Genomic DNA, 18,381 nt, shown 5'->3' on the forward strand with positions numbered 1-18,381 from the left:
CGCGCACAAAGCAGGATCGATCAGTGGTGGGTGATTTTCCTTCGATGCCTAAGCTTTGCCCAGGTTTGCCTCGCCAGGTAATAGCTCACCTGGCCCCAGAGCCCGAGCTCACGGTTGTCACCTGGTACCTTGGTCATGTGAGCATCCTCCTTGCCTGCACACACATGGTTACAGTGACCATCGTCATTAATCGCGGTGCGGCAGCTAACCAATAATCATCTGGAACCTGCAACATCTGGCAGCTGTATGGCCATAGCTCTCCAAAGCACACACCTCCATTCTGGAACTTTCTATCCAATACACTCACGTCAGTATCGTTGCCAGAGACCTATTGATGTTCAAGAAGGTGACTCATCAACATCATCTCAAGGACAATTAAGGATGGGCAATTAACAGTCGGCAAGCAATGGCCTCCTCTGTCACTTAACAGTCATTGTGGGTGGTTTGACCACCTCACTCATTGTCTCTTCTTAAACAGAAAGTGAGTGGGTTGGATCTGTACTGAGAATTTTGAAATGTTATTGTGCAATTCAGCTATATTTTAGCTGTTAAAATGTATCCCGAGTTAGATTGGCAGATATCTTATTTTAGCTCTAGTGACTTAATAACTTGCTTTTACTCTCCAGCCTCATTTTAGCTTGTAATTGGTAAAATATGTTCCCATCCTTAGAATTTAAAATTGTTATATGGGAGGTATATGAATAAAAAGCAGAAAATGCTGGAAACACTCAATAGGTCAGGCAGCATCTGTGGTTAGATTAGTGGTTCTCAACCTTTTTCTTTCCACTCACATACCACTTTAAGTAATCCTACACCATAGGTGCTCTATGGGATTGCTTATGGGGGTATGTGAGTGGGAAGGGAAGGTTGAGAATCACTGCTCTAGACCCAATTGTTACTGAAATATTTTGCTTGAGAAAAATTGTCTCTGGCCCATTTCCTTTGGAGTTATGAAGCTGTGCTCATAACGAGTCAATTAGGTACAATTAAAACAGTGGTTTCCATTCACATACCCCCTTACTAATCACAGAGCACTTATGGCATAGGGAATACTTAAAGTGGTATGTGAGTGGAAAGATAAAGGTTGAAAATCACTGGGCTAGAGGAACCTATTTTGCATCAGAACTAGACAGTGGCAGAAAGGATGGGGGAGGGAGGATGGGTAGAACCAAGGAAATATCTCTAATTGGGTGAGACCACACATGATAAAGGGACAAGTAGAGGGGCAGTTGGAAGCACATTATACTTCTATTTGCAGTATTTGTGTCTGTCTTGATAAATTGATTGATGTCTTTATAATATCATTTTACTGCTCTCCCACCTACAGCCTTCATGAACTTGATTTCTCCCATTACTCTCTTGGCTGATTCTGCAACGTTTCGACTTTACCATTCTCTGTACTTCAAGATCTAATTCTGACCAGCCTGATCAAGGCTCCGTGACCTGCACATTGAATTTCAGGCACCCACTAATGGCAATGACACCGTCAGCTTCCTGGATTTTGGAATTTCTTCCCAAGACATTTCCATCACTTTGCATCTCTCTTCCCATTTTACCCTGTTTGATGACAGGATTTTGCGACATAGTTTCTTCCCCACACTGGGGGATAATCAAAGCAGATACTGTATCCGAATTCCTGTTGCAAAGAAGATTGACTGAATGGGGTTTTCTCACTGATGATTTGAGATTTCATTCAAAGTTCACTGATTGATTGTGAGGTTTAACGACACTGAAAAATTGAGAGAATTGAAACTCTTGTATTAATTGTCAAGGAATTGATTTATCTGATTTGCTTCTGAAGTAGAAATCAATCCCTTTTCACCCAGGGTAGAATCAGAAGCAAAGCCAAACCCAAATAAGTGAGGGACACAATGAAGTAAACCACCTGGTCATGGAGAGGAGATTGTTAAACTGTCCTGTGTTTCCAATACAATACTTATAGCATTCAATCCAATTGAATAGTGAACTTAAAGGGCTGTGTTCAAAGTAAATGTCTGTGAGAGACAGCTGGTGGCGTATTAATGGCACTAAAGAAAGCATTTTAACTAGTAAAATATAATTTGCATCAATAATGAAAATAACCAGTGTAATGAACTAAACGCATTGAATATGATGAAAGAAAATAAATGCTTGTGTTCATATAATGTACTATTCAGTTATATTTCAGCTGTTAAAATGTATCCCTGAGTTAGATTGGTAGATATCTTATTTTAGCTCTAGTGCCTCAATAACCTGCTTTTCCTAGTGGTCCAGAAGATGTTGGAGGCAAAATGCGCACAGTAAGCTCCCACAATAAAGGAAAAATCTATGTTAGAAGTGGTGGGCGACAGGTAAATACCAAGCAGGATAAGTCAATGACATCATATGAGTTCACCAAACACAATGAATGGAGACCTGGTTTAACATCTCATCCACAAGAAAGCACCTCAACTCCATTGCACGCTGCTGCATCATCACATGTCAGCCCAAAGATCCTTATGCTGCGGAATGTTACTGAGAGGCATGCTTAAGGAAAGATTTCTGTTCTTCTTTGCATCTAAATCTTCGATCAAAGCAAAATTTGAAACTCAATCATCTGTTGTGTCAAAGAGAAGACAATTGAAAATCCTTTGTGTTCAATAAAAAGCTGGTGATGTTTTCAAACTCAATGATGACCTAAATGAACAGCAGAGAGCAAATAGCTCCACTCACAGAACTGTCTATAGGTGAGGTAATTCAAAAAAGGTTCACAGAGGTATAGATAAGGATAGCGGTGTCCACAGTGGGAGATTCTAGATAAGAAAGCAGAGATTTGAGGGGAAGGATTTAAAAGGGGTAATTTTTACACAGAGGCTGGCAGCCATATAGAACAAGCCGCCAGAAGAAATAGTAGAGGTTGGCAACATTGAAACATTCAAATGACATTTGGATGGCAACATGGATGGAAAAGGGTTAGAGGAGCCTAACATTTTATCTGGGATTGTCAGGACTGGACACCTGCCATTGTTTGGAATCCTCTGGATTTCATAATAATTTTAAAATGGCGGTCCCATTAAGCAAATGCAGAGTTTCAAAATAGTGAAAAATTGCACAAAACAGGAGTGCGGGATGTTTAATGAATTTAAATAAAGACCATAATATCACCTGTAGCATTTTTTAAATTTTAAAGTAAGACTTCAAAATAAAACTGACTCAAACTGACTTCAGACTGGTAGCGTTGACTGGGACAGCAGGTGGCAATGATGTTTGAGAAAGTAGGGCTCTCATAATGTAATGATCATACTAATTAGCAATGGTATGCTGTGACAGATTATGTTATATTTTATATTGCATATAGATGTAGTTTGGATGAGATAGATTGTGGGTTTTTTTGTGTAGGTCACACACAGATACAAACACTTCAAAGCAGATCTCATTTAAAATGCAAGAGCTTGGCTCAAGCCAGACAGTCCAGGCTCTGAGTGCCTTTGCAAAAACTTTGAAAAATTCCTATAAGGACTTCACAAGTAGTTTGGACGTGCTGTGGAGTAATGGATTATTGTTATGAAAAGCAACAAAATGAATGGATTCGGAAGATTTGGTCTGGTGCTGCAGTCAGTCTGATTGAAGTTGGCTGTTCTAAGAGGGTCACATAGTTTTCTCTGAGACCGAGAGAGAGAATTCAGTTCTACAGTTCAGCAGCAGCAGCTGGGACTGGAACAACAAGGTGGCAAGCTTGTGGAATAAAACCATTTTGAAGATGGGTTGTGAGTTCTTAGTTCAGCCTGTTCAAAGCCCTTGTGGTCCATACAAGAGGAAATGGCTGGCTGTATAATGTTTCACCTGAGATAAAGGAAACATAAAGGAACTCTGTGGTGACCTGAAAGAAAGAGTCTATCATCTGGAAAACCCTGATGGGACAGGTTTCTTCGGCAAAACACTGAAGCAGTTTTTGTGTGTCCAACCATTTATCTTTCAAGCACCAAAGCCTGATGAAGATCCATAAATGTTAAATTCTATGCACATTATAAGAATTGCCTGATACCAATGAAAGTGGAGAAGTGAGAAGTGAGATTGGACAGTGAATCAAATAACTTTTCTGAACTTACACATACCTTACATACACGTGCGTTTAGAATTAGAAGGGGGTTAAGTTAGGTTAAGTTGTTAATAGTATTAAGTTAAAGTTTGATCCTGCTTTTGTTTAAAGAAAATTAAAAGTAACTTTTGTTTAAAAAAACATTTGTCTTGGTGAATTTCTATTGCTGCTGGGTTTTGGGGTCCTCTGGGCCCATAACACTTGGAGCCTTGAGTTTTCGGATTTAAAATTGGAGTTTTGGGATCTTAAACTTTTGTTATTTTTGTAATTTATTAGTTAATTCTTTTTTTCCAAGCTAATTTAAAGCTTGTGAGTGTGGGAAAACAGCAGCAATGGATATTAGTACATTTTGGTCACAACCTTCACCTGTGGAGCTGCAGAGCAAGAGAAAAGAGATGGTTATTTCTAAGGCATTAAAGCATGATGCTGAAACAAGCCATAAAAGACCTCAACAATGAAGACGCTGTTTACATCCGGTACCGCACGGATGGCAGTCTCTTCAATCTGAGGCGCCTGCAAGCTCACACCAAGACACAAGAGCATCTTGTCCGTTAACTACTCTTTGCAGACGATGCCGCTTTAGTTGCCCATTCAGAGCCAGCTCTTCAGCGCTTGACATCCTGTTTTGCAGAAACTGCCAAAATGTTTGGCCTGGAAGTCAGCCTGAAGAAAACTGAGGTCCTCCATCAGCCAGCTCCCCACCATGACTACCAGCCCTCCCACATCTCCATCGGGCACACAAAACTCAAAACGGTCAACCAGTTTACCTATCTCGGCTGCACCATTTCATCGGATGCAAGGATCGACAACGAGATAGACAACAGACTCGCCAAAGCAAATAGCGCCTTTGGAAGACTACACAAAAGAGTCTGGAAAAACAACCAACTGAAAAACCTCACAAAGATTAGCGTATACAGAGCCGTTGTCATACCCACACTCCTGTTCGGCTCCGAATCATGGGTCCTATACCGGCTCCTAGAATGCTTCCACCAGCGTTGTCTCCGCTCCATCCTCAACATTCATTGGAGCGACTTCATCACCAACATCGAAGTACTCGAGATGGCAGAGGCCGACAGCATCAAATCCACGCTGCTGAAGATCCAACTGTTCTGGGTAGGTCACATCTCCAGAATGGAGGACCATCGCCTTCCCAAGATCGTGTTATATGGCGAGCTCTCCACTGGCCACCATGACAGAGGTGCACCAAAGAAGAGGTACAAGGACTGCCTAAAGAAATCTCTTGGTGCCTGCCACATTGACCACCGCCAGTGGGCTGATATCGCCTCAAACCTTGCATCTTGGCGCCTCACAGTTCGGCGGGCAGCAACCTCCTTTGAAGAAGACCACAGAGCCCACCTCACTGACAAAAGACAAAGGAGGAAAAACCCAACACCCAACTCCAACCAACCAATTTTCCCTTGCAACCGCTGCAACCGTGTCTGCCTGTCCCGCATCGGACTTGTCAGCCACAAACGAGCCTGCAGCTGACGTGGACATTACCCCTCCATAAATCTTCGACCGCGAAGCCAAGCCAAAGAAAAAAGAAAGCTGACTGAAGTCAAGCATTGGATGAGGAAAATACACATACAGAGGATTATAGTGAAATATTATATAGGTGAGGGAAATTTTGTTGAAAAAGACTTAGATAATGTTCCAGAGGATAGATCTGCTGAATTGCAATTAGAATTGGAGAAATTGAGGGTGGTGGATGAAAGAGTTGCAGAAACAACAAAATGAGGCAGAGGAAGCTGAAAAACAAAGAGAGGAAGATGAAAAATGGAGGTAATGTGATTTAGAGGTAGCTGACAAATGGAGGGAGGATGATGAAAGAAAATATGACTTGGAAAAAATTGAAAGAGACAGATGATTTCAATAAGAGAAGTTAAAAATTGAGATGGAGGGAAGTAAGAGAACTGAGGCCGTAACTCCTGGGGAGAGGTTTTTGGCTAGTAGAGAAGTAAATCTAGTTCCTTCTCTTGATGAGGGAGATACGGATACATATTTTCAGCTTTTTGAAAAGGTTGCTGAGAGCTCAAGATGGCCAAAAGAAAAATGGCCTCTTATGTATTGAAAGGAAAAGCACAAATTGCATCCTCTAGTTTAACTACAGAGCAAGTGATAAATTATAATACTGTTAAAGAAGCAGTATTGAAAGCTTATGAGTTGGGTCCAGATATATATAGACAAAACTTTGGGAGTTTGGTGAAAACATGAAATCAATCTTATATGGATTTTGCTCTGAGAAAATCTGTATGTTTTGACTGTTGGTGCACCTCAAAAGGAATAAATAATGATTTTAACAGATTGAGAGAATTGATATTAATTGAGGAAATTAAAAGGTGTGTTCCAAATGAGATTAAATTATACCTGTATGAGAGAAACATGGGAAGTGACAGCAAAGGCAGATGAATATGCCCTGATTCACAAAAACAAATTTCAGAATTTACAGAGGGTTAATAAAGCCTGTTCAAAAGCTTTATGTGGAGCAGACTAGTAAGCCTGAAATTAAATCTGGGGAGAATGTTAAGACAAAAGATGAAGGTATTGTGTGCAGTTTTGGTCACCTAACTACAGGAAGGATATCAATAAGATTGAAAGAGTGCAGAGAAGATTTACCAGGATGTTGCCAGGTCTTCAGGAGTTGGGTTACAAGGAAAGATTAAACAAGACTTTATTTCTTGGAGTAAATAAGAATGGGGGAGATTTTTGAGAGGTTTACAAGATTATGAGAGGTTTTAATAGAGTGGATGCGAGTTGGCTTTTTCCACTTAAAGATAAATATGAGAAGATATGGTTTTAAGCTGAAAGGGGAAACGTTTAGGGGGAACATTAGGGGGAAGTTCTTCACTCAGACAGTGGTGGGAGTGTGGAATGAGCTGCCATTTGATGTGGTGAATGCAGGCTCAATTTTGAGTTTTAAGAATAAATTGCATAGATACATTGTGAGAAACACAGCTCACGGATTAAATAATTTTGCAGAGTCAGTGTAGGTGAAGCGATATAACCTTTTTATTCAACGTTCTTGCAAGAGTTTGAATATTCAAAATATTGAGGGGGAGGACGTGGAGGGGGAGGATGTGGACATGTCCTCGGGCCTGCGCAAAGGAGCTTTTAGGTGGAGTGCAGTGTGCGCAATACTGGCCCCACCCTTTACACCCATGGTTCATGTGCCGTGGCCAAGCAAGCTGGAACGTGGCAGCGAGGTCCTTGGGTCATAGGACATTACTGCCGTGAGGTGGCAGGATGATCTGGAGGGATCGTCCAGTGAGGCTGTTTGGGTGGAATTGAGGGGTGAAGGAGGCATGAGGGGTGTATTACAGACCACCAAATGGGCCAAGAAAATTAGAGGAACAAATTTGTAGGGAGATAACATATATGTGTGAGAATCATAAGGTAGTGATCATGGGAGATTTTAACTTCCCTCACATTGATTGGGATACCCATACAGTTAGAGGGCTGGATGGGCTAGAGTTCGTTAAATGTGTTCAATATTGTTTTCTAAATCAATTAGTAGAAGAACCGACTCGCGACAGTGTAATACTGGATCTCCTGTTATGGAACGAGCTAGGTCAGGTATTGGACATTAATGTTGGAGAACAAATTGGGTCTAGTGATCATAACTCTGTTAATTTTAGGGTAATTTTAGGGAAGAGCAAGGAGGGGCCTAAAGTTGAGGTTCTGGATTGGAGAAGAGCAAATTTCGAAGGAATAAGAAGGGATTTGGGGAGTATTGAGTGGGACAGGATATTTTCAGGTAAGGATGTAAATGAAAAATGGAGGATATTCAAAAAAGATATTCTTGCAAGATATTCAACAACCTTTTTTATACATTTCTTTGTGTTAAAAACCACTCCTTTGTTAATTTAATTGGTTAGTTAACTGAGTAATTGATATGTTAGTTTAACCTATCAAAAGCTGTTCCTCCCTTTAAAGCCTTTTTAAAGCCAGTTTACTTCTCCCATTCTCATGATTTTTGCAACCCCTACCCTTATTTATTCTTATCCTTCTTTGGTATGATGCTTTGCCACATATTCCCGTTCTTTCACAGTTATTTAAATTTATCAAGTTGGCCTTCCCTGCAATCTCTTGCAGGAACTGTCCTTCCTTTGTATTCTAGCAAACAACACCCCCCCCCCCACCCCCAAACTTTTCTTCTCTCACGTCTCGTCTCTGTACAGCCATTGTTAACACTGATTATTACATTTTGTGGAAACATCACTTGGGATAATTCTCACAACATGGATGAGGGTTATGGAATGGGAGCAGGTCAGTGGGACTAGCAAAATAATGGTCGACACAGACTAGAAGGGCCAAATGGCCTGTCTTCTGTGCTGTAGTGTTCTATGGTTCTATGATGCAAGAAAGATAGAAGGTTGTGGGTATGAGGTAGGTTTGGTTTAGATTGTTGAGTAGGTTTATATAAGTTGGTACAATGTCATGGGCCAAAGGGCCTGTACTTTGCTGTAATGTTCTATGTTCTACTGAAGATAAGACGATATTGGACTGGTTGCTTCAACTGGGATGTTTCCGTATATTAGCCAAAGATGAGGTGATTTATTCAGCCTCATAGGGAGCATGGGTCTCATTGGTTGGGATCAGTTTTGACCATATTCCTAATAAAATTCTATGAAGACAAGGTGCTGGCAAATTACAGAGGTAACAAAGGGCTGCAGCACAAAACGCTCACTGTCTATTGCCTTCCATGGAAACTGCCTGACCTGAGTTCCTCTAGCATTTTGTGTGTGGCTCCAGGAATAATGTTTCCCAGATGATGGCAGTAGAGACCGCCAAATAAGGCGAGCAGATTGCAGCTACTTTAGTTGTGAGAGTTTATTAACATCAATTTAAAATTAGACATATAGCACGGTAACAGGCCATTTCGGCCCAAGTGACTGAGCCACCCAATTACACCTAATTGACCTAAACCAACCCACCACCCCCCAGTACATTTTTAAACAGTGGGAGGAAACTGGAGCCCTGGACAAAACCCATGCAGACATCGAGGGGATATACAAACTCCTTCCAGACGGCGCAGGATTCAAACCCCAGTCCCGATCACTGACGCTGTAACAGCGTTGAGCTACACTAACTAAGCATAAGTAAAAATTATAGATGCTTCCAAATTCTTACTTGCTGCAGCCAAGCAAGCAAGCACATAAGATACACCAGTTACAGCAGCATATATTCTTTTCTCTTTGGCTTGGCTTCACGTCAGCTGCAGGCTCGTTTGTGGCTGACAAGTCCGATGCGGGACAGGCAGACACGGTTACAGCGGTTGCAAGCGAAAATTGGTTGGTTGGGGTTGGGTGTTGGGTTTTTCCTCCTTTGTCGGCTACGTCAATGTCAAGTCTGAGGAGTTCATGTGCGATGAGGGCAGACCAACGTTCAGGTCGGTGACTGTCAGCCTTGTCTAGCATGGTTCTCATGTTCCAGCATGCTAGCTTGAGTTTGTGAGCATCTTTTGAGGGAGAGGACGTGGAGGGGGAGGATGTGGACATGTCCTCGGGCCTGCGCAAAGGAGCTTTTAGGTGGAGTGCAGTGTGCGCAATACTGGCCCCACCCTTTACACCCATGGTTCATGTGCCGTGGCCAAGCAAGCTGGAACGTGGCAGCGAGGTCCTTGGGTCATAGGTTTTATATCGGAGTGGCCTTCTCCTATGCAGGTTTCTTATCTGGACTGGAGGGGACTGCCTCCCCTCCTAGGTCGGACCATACCTGGTCGCAAATTGGGTTCTCTAACCGGGTCAGGGACCCGGTTGGATTCTGACGGGGTTGACCAAGTCACACCCTTTCTTACTGCCGTGTAACTGGGGTGTAAAATGTAAAAAACGAGGGGGAGGCGGCGGCCCTGGCCTCGGCAGAGTGAGGCAGGCGGAGGCCCCAGTCCAGACAGAAGCAAGGGGGAGGCGGTGGCCACGGCCTCGGCAGAATGAAGCAGGCGGTGGCCCCGGTCCGGGCAGAAAGAAGGAGGCGGTATATATTAAATTATCTCTATATCTCTATATGCCAGACAGGAAAAGATAATAAATATAAATAGGATAGATTGATAAATATTCACAGTTGGAGTTAGTCCAGGACAAAACAGTGATGTTTCAATAATGCAGATGGATCTTTGATGGGCCTGAATTAGTTTGGATAGGGTAAGGTGGGGAGTTTCAAGAGCCTGATAGCTGTTGGATGATCCAAATATCCAGTGCTGGAGTTTCTTAGTAGCTCAGACAAAAGGTACAGAGAGAGCAAAACAGTTAATGTTTCAGGTTGATGACTCTGCACTAGAGACTCATAAAGTCATACAATAATACAGCATAGAAACAGGCCCTTCAGCCCATCTTGTCCATGCTGAGAATCCTGTTTACCAGCACTTGGTCCATTGCCTTCAAATGCAAGAACTGCTCTAGATATTTCTTAAGCATTGGGAGTACTTGCCTTCACCATGTGGTGTGCTCCACATTGCAACCATATTCTACATGGAAAGGTTCTTCCTTGGAAACCCTACTCCATTGTTTGAATTCTGAGACTTTCTGATACATCCTGCTTCTGCCTTTTCTGATTTTTCCTTGAAGAAGGGCTCGGGCCTGAAATGTCGGCCATATATGTTTGTCTCCCATAGATGCTGAAAAGACCAGCTGAGTTCCTCCAGTATTTCGGTCTGTTTACTACAATCACTATGCCTGCAGCCTATTGTGTTTCACTCAACCCTCCTCTTATCCACTTGCTTCTCACCTTCAAGCCCATTGCTTGAAGACATCTCCATATTGAGGAATGGTTTCCCACTGTCCACCCTGTCTATGGCCCATGTCATTTTGTGCACCTAACAGGCTTACCCATCTCCAGGGAAAACAAACCCTGTTGATCCACTTTCTCCCTTTAACTGAACTGCTCTCTCCATTGTTTAACAGCTTCACCTGCAGGTAGTCAGAGACAAATGTTACAAGCCCAGAGGACCCCAAAACCTAGCAGCAATAGATATTCACTAAGACAAATGGTTACTTAAACAAAAGTTGTTTTTAATTATCTTTAAACATGAAAACAGAATCACACTTTAACTTATCACTATTGACTTATTTAACCTAACTTAACGCCCTTCTAATTCTAAGTGCACATTTATGTAATGTGTGTGTGAGTTCAGAAAAGTTCTTTGGTTCACAGTCCAATCTCATTCCTCCAAGTTCACTGGTTGCAGGCAATTGTTATTCTGTGCACAAAATTTAACATTTATAAAGTTCACCAGGCCTTGGTGTTTGAAAGGTAAATGATTACTGCTCAGTAAGGTTCTCGTCAGTTTTCAGAGAGAGATTTGTTGTTCCAGGACATCCACAACAGATGTACTTCCATCAGTCACCTTAATGGCTGTGAAAACTTACCACTTCAGGGTTCTCCAGATGATAACCTCTTCCTTTCAGGTCACCACAGAGTTCATTTTTGTTTCTCTTATTCCAAGTGAAACATTAGACAGTCAGTCCTCTCTTCTTACATGAACCACAAGTGCTTTGACCAGATCATCTTCCAAAATGGGGCTTTCCACAAGCTTGCCAGTGAAATGGATTCAGCAAGGTTGGACGGGAGGTGTCAGAGTGTAATGGTAGAAAATTGTTTGTCCAATTGGAGGCCGGTGACTAGTGGAGTTCCTCAGGGATCAGTCCTGGGTCCACTATTGTTTGTTATATATATTAACGATCTGGAAGTAGGGGTAGAGAATTGGATAAGCAAGTTTGCAGATGATACAAAGATTGGTGGTGTTGTGGACAGTGAGGAAGATTACCGTAGATTAAAAGGTGATTTAGGAAGGCTGGAGGTGTGGGCTGAGAAATGGCTGATGGAATTTAATACAGATAAGTGTGAGGTGTTACATTTTGGAAAGGCAAATCTAAATAGGTCATATGCATTAAATGGTAGGCTATTGAGATGTGCAGAGCAACAAAGGGATTTAGGAGTTGTGGTAAATAGTACCCTCAAGGCTGAATCTCAGGTAGATGGTATGGTGAAGAAGGCATTTGGAATGTTGGCCTTCATAAATCGGAGTATTGAATTCAAGAGTAGGGAGGTTATGATGAAATTGTACAAGGCATTGGTGAGGCCAAATTTGGAGTACTGTGTACAGTTTTGGTCACCAAATTATAGGAAAGATATAAACAAAATAGAGAGAGTGCAGAGAAGGTTCACGAGAATGTTGACAGGATTTCAAGGTTTGAGTTACAGGGAAAGGTTGTGCAGACTAGAGCTTTTTTCTCTGGAGCGTAGAAGATTGAGGGGGGACTTGATAGAGGTGTTTAAGATTTTAAAAGGGACAGACAGAGTAAATGTCAATAGGCTTTTTCAATTAAGAGTGGGGGAGATTCAAACTAGAGGGCATGGTTTAAGATTGAAGGGGGAAAATTATAAGGGGAACATGAGGGGAAATTTCTTTACGCAAAGGGTGGTAGGGATGTGGAATGAGCTTGCGGCAGATGTGGTTGAGGCAGGATAATTGGTTACATTTAAGGAAAGACTGGATAGTTACATGGAGCGGAGAGGACTGGAGGGGTATGGACCAGGTGCTGGTCAGTAGGACTAGGAGGGTGGGGATTTGTTACAGCATGGACTAGTAGGGCTGAACTGGCCTGTTCTGTGCTGTAAGTGGTTATATGGTTATATGGTTAATGTGCCAAACAGTGGTCCATTTCCCTTTCTGCTGAAAGAGAAAGAGAAATTGAATTGAATTATTTGTAGCAAGATACAGTGAGATGCTTTGTTTTGCACACTATCCAGACAAGTCAACCCATACTAAGTACAGCAGGACATGCGAAATGAAACAAAAGTGTAGGGTAGTGGTTCTCAACATTTTTCTTCCCACTCACATACCACTTTAAATATTTCCTTTACCATAGGTGCTCTGTAATTAGTAAGGGATTGCTTAAGGTGGGATGTGAGTGAGAAGGGAAGGTTGAGAATCACTGCTCTGGACCCAATTGTTACTGAAATATTTTGCTTGAGAAATATTTTGGCCCATTTCCTTTGGATTTATGAAACCGTGCACATAATGAGTCAATTAGGGACAATTAAAACAGTGGATTTCAAACTTTTTCTTTCCACCCCCATACCACCTTAATCAATCCTTTACTAATCAAAGAGCACCTATGGCATAGGGGTTAATTAAAGTGGTACGTGAGTGGAAAGTAAAAGGTTGCGAAACACTGGTGTAGGGTGTAGTCTTACGGTTAGTCAGAATTCAAGGATAAATAACTCAATTCAGTTAACAAGGCAGGTGGCATGTTAGCGTAGCAGATTGCTCAAGGAATTACAGCACCAGTGTCCTGAGTTTGAATCCCGCGTGGTCTGTAAAATGTTTTTAAAAATATTTTATTTAAAATTTTAAAACCACAATACATTCAATCTATATATAAGACAATACATGTGGAATATAACCTAATCCCTCCCTCCCTCCCTACCACCCTCCTCCCACCCAAATATTCATAAGAAAGAAAAAAGAAAGGAAATTATCAATGAATATATACGTTCAAATCAACTGACGTGAAACTGAGAACCACTGTCAGGACAAGTTTTTGAGAGTTTAAATTTTCAAACCAACTTGTTGTAAATATAGGCTTCATATTTTCAAAAAGAAATTATATTTATCATGTAAATTATAAGTTCATTTTTCAAGAGGAATATAAAATCTTATGCTGTCTTTGCATTCCCGAATCCATAGCAGATTTCCGAGTGATAGCTTACACATATCCTTGAAACAGCTAAAGTCAAATGTAAAAATCATCTGTAAAAAGTTTGTACATTCTCCCCATTTACTGAGTGTGTTTCCTCCAGCTGCTCTGGTTTCCTCCCACCGTTCAAAACGTACGAGGGTTGTAGGTTAATTGGGATATTTGGGTGGCACGTCTCATAGGCCCGAAGGGGCTGTTGTGTATTTTCTTTTTCAATAATAAAAAATTAAAATAAATAAGGTGCAGAGAACAGAGTAAAGTGCAGTGATGTGGTATCACTTCTCAATCTAAGCCCCTAAAACGGCCAGTCATATTTGCTAACCTCTCCTTAAGGAACAAGCCCATTACCCAGTGCTTCGGTCTGGTGAAACTTTGTTGCATTCCTTCCATCGATATTAAAGGCCGTTGTATTTCAGAGGTCCCAAAGGATAGAATTCCACAAGAGGTTGGATGATGCTGAAAATAATTCTATCAGTACCTTCCCTGCATTGCTCTGGACACACATGCTTGTTACTTCCACAGGAAGTAAAAGGTGGCCATCTTCATGTGCCCGGCCCCTCGTAAGGAATCAGAAACAGCAGGTGGATGTCTGAACAAAAAGATGGGGTGGAGGGAGGAATAGGCGAGGAGAGGAGGGAGGAAAGAGAGAGAAGGAGCAGATCTTCTACATGTAGAGGATGTAAAAACTGTACTTGGAAGCAGCATGGATTACAGATGGGGAGCAGTGAGAAAGGATCCCACAGAACTCCCTTCAGAAAGCAAAAGAGAACTTCTTCAGAGAAGGCATCCCACAAAGAGATTTTGCAGTAGGCAGAAGTAAAACGCAAAAGTCCACAGACACCGTGTCAGAAGTAAAAACACAACGCAACAGATGGGAGTATTGAAGGAGAATCCCACAGAACTCCCTCTTTAGAGATAGATTCTCTCTCATTGTTCCCCATCTGTAAATCCAGCATTGTGTTTTTACTTTTACTACAAACTTTCATGCATTACTACCTGTGGAGGGTGACCTGAGTTCCTCCTGTCCCTTTCCCAAGGTTGGTGCTAACAGCTGCCAGGATCCCACTGAACAAGACCTCTGCTCCTGTCGGATTGTTGGATGTTCATTCAAAATAGCCCCACCCTCTGAGCCGAAGATTGGAGGCTGGCTTCCCTTTGCTCAGCTATATTCCATTCCTCCAGTGATGAGATTGATTCCAGTGAGGGCACTCTTTAAACATAAAGCCATTTGGAGCAAGGATTCAGCGTTTTGGCCTATTAAGCCTCTGCTGTCCACCAACATTAACCCCTTTTTCACTTTCCACACATTCTTACCAACTCCTCCCAGATTCTGCCATTCTCCCACACGATAGAGGTAATTTACAATGGCTAATAAACCAACTAAACAAATCTGAATCTCCCCACATTTTTATCAACTCTCCCCACTTTCTTCTAGGCATTGATCTGCTCAGATAAGAGGCCAAGTTGAAGACTCTGGGCCATGGGGTGGTATCTGGAGATGGAGAGGAGGAGGTTTAAATATTGCTTTAACTCCTCAATATACTCCCTTGGATCAATTATTATATTCAAGACTGAGACAATTGTGTTAAAGTGGAATGAGAGGTTAAGGGCAACAGACAGGAAGGTGTTACTGGGGCCAGGATCACTGTGTCTAAGTTCTGATGAATGGTTAGAAGGGCCCCCACTTCTCCTGTGCTTGCATCCCACTCCTGGGGGTGGGTGGGCATGGTGGGGGTGTTTCTCTCCTGGGGTGGTTTGCCCAAGGCTGGGCTTTCTTCTCCGTGGGGTTAGTATTTCCACAACCCCTCCCCCCCCGACCGAGACCTGGGTTCCTTCCAGGGGAAGTGTCCCTACCTGAGGTTGGGTCTCCTTCTCCCAGAGGTGGGGGCTCACCTTCACATGGGCAGGAACGCTCCATCCTGAGGACAGGGTCTCTTTGCCGAGTGGATGGTGCTTCTCCTCCCAGAGGTGGTGATTCTTTCCCAGGGACTCTCCCTGGCCTGGGAGCTTTGTCACCCAGAGATAGCGTGTCTCCATATGGGTGTGGTCATTTCTCATTGGGCGGGGGTTATTTCTCCTGTAGGCAGGGCCAGTGCAAGACTATTTTGTGCCCTAGGCAAGGCCAACTACTTATACCCCGCCCCCCCAAAATTGCCAACTTCGATTTTCAGAAACAAATATTTTGTAGAAGAAAATAAAAAGCTAAAACTTGAAACTGCTAAATTTATTTTATTTACACCAATACTGGAACCGCTCATCAGGACTGAGAGTGGACAAGAGGCAGTTCAGGAGCGAACTGGTGAGGATACATCTGCCTTCATGACGTATCAGCTCCACACTTCGTGTCACCAAACCTAGCATCAGCTTCACCTGAATACCTTTCAATTAATCTTGAAAAGGGTTGGGCCGGCAAAGGGGAATGGGGTTTGGGGAAGACCCTCTCTCCCTGCCTCACTCATCCAGCTCCATTGGGAGCTGAGGGAGAGACCAGGGGAGAGCTCAGCACTGCTTTGTGTGACATGACACACCTCTCACCAGGGCCGTGTTTGACCTGCCCTCGCCATACTCACATGACACCCGAACCCCAAAAATTAGACCACCCTCCCTCCCTCCCAAGCTTCACTCCTGCAGAATAGGTATCATGGACACTAAAGAAAGAAGAAGGCAAGGACTGTCAGAAGGTTGGAACCATTCAGCAAGTCAAACAGCATATGTGGAGCAAGAACCCCAGTTCGTTGAGCTGAAACACTCATGTTACTCTCTCTCTCTCTCTCTCTCACTCTACAGAAGTGGCCCAACCTGCTGATTGTTCCCAGCATTTCCTAATGGCAGGGTTTAGGAGATGAACAACATTTCTCATCATTTCCATGGTAAACGAAGGCATTGCCCGTCACCATGACCAGAATCACCTTCTATCTCGCCCTGTGATGCGTGGACTCCCCTGGGATGGGAATCTCTTGGGGGTAGGCCGGGCAGTAGCAGAATGGGGACCCACCATCCGCATTCTCCCTGCCCTTTGTGCCCAAACCATGGGAACCTCTGGCCATTCTGACCCCACCCAAGACCCCACAATCCGAGATGACTTTTCACCTGGTCTGAATGAGAACCTGGTCTGATAAAGGGGTTATGGTGCCAGGTAACACCAGGCTGCTGCACAATGAGATTAGTGCTATTAAATTTAACTGTTTAGTACCTTTTCAGTCTGCCTGATTCTCTGCACCCTACTAATTCTCTCAGCAGAGCAGGCAGACATCTACTGATGGTGCCTGCAATCACTCAGGGGCACCAGGGTTGGGCAGACGGTGGTTGCACGACATGGCAGAGCTCCAGCCTCCGGCTCCAGCCTCCAGGAGCAAGCACTCATCCAAGGCGTCAAGCAGCAGGTGCGTCACGGCCACAGCCAAGTCAGTGTCACCTGCCAACCATAATCAGATGTGTTGGCAGGAGACTTCCTCGGCTGTGTTGTGCGCAGCCAGCACGGAGATGAAGTGGATGATGGAGAGTCCATCCTGCTCAACTGACATTCACTGCACATGCACGGACAGTGCCTTGAGGCTGTAGGAGACCTGGCCCCGGAGAGCGGAGCCACAGGATGGGATGACGGGGTTCGTGACAGCAGATGCGGCTCCAGAGCAGCTGGGGGAAGTGATTGTCCAGTTCCTCGAAGAGGGTGAAGAGGTGGGGGATAATCTGGTGGTGAGGGAGGTGCCCACGTGCGGCTTTGGCTAGCTCGGTGCACTTCAGGAGGAAGTCCGTCGAGGCAGTGGAGCCGGGCACTGGCAGCTTTCAAGCACTCTCCCAGCTCATCGGGCCAGCCATCGGGCACATTCTGGAAGCACAGCTGAATGTGGAAGAGGGCACTGAAGTTAGCCATCGCCAAGGCCCCCACCCTGGACGCTGGGTCTAGTAACACATCGGACGTCTAGGCACCTGGCGACCCTGACTGTGCCCCTCTGAGGTCCTTTGGCAGATGCCCTGTTTGCCTAGTGGTAGAGCTGACCCTGCCTGTAGGTTGAACCCCTACCTTCCAGCGGGATTTATTTCTAAATGAGGCAGAAGCTCTTACATGGTGGGTGTTTATTTCTCCCATAGGTTGGGCATCTACTGGGGGGGGGAGGTGGGGGGGGGGGAAGTTTCAAGCTCAAGTTTAAGATCATCTGATTGTACAAGTACAACCTGACGAAACAGTGTTCTCCGGTCTTCTGTGCAAAACACACAGGCACACAACCAGATATAACATGCATACAGACAAACCACACATATACAGGATAAATGTACACGCTGTATATAAAAATCAGTAAATAAATATTGTTTTGCAAATATGAGCATCTCAGATGGTTAGTGTGAGCCGTTTCTTCGGTCGTTCAGCAACCTCACTGCCCGTGGGAAGCAGTTTCTCAGACATAGGTGGGGATTCTACCCTGCGGGAGGTTTCTCCCATGGGTGGGGTTTCTACCCTGGGGGGAAGATTCTCCCATAGGTGGGGATTTGTACCCTGGGTGGGTTTCTTACATAGGTGGGGTTTCTACTCTAGAGAAGGATTCTCCCATAGGTGGGGTTTCTACCCTGAGGTCTCGCTGTATGGGACGTGGCATGGATTTTTTTCTGTCAGGGGAGTGGGCGCTT

Source organism: Narcine bancroftii, chromosome 8 (genome assembly GCF_036971445.1).
Source record: "Narcine bancroftii isolate sNarBan1 chromosome 8, sNarBan1.hap1, whole genome shotgun sequence".
In the NCBI taxonomy this organism is placed as follows: domain Eukaryota; kingdom Metazoa; phylum Chordata; class Chondrichthyes; order Torpediniformes; family Narcinidae; genus Narcine; species Narcine bancroftii.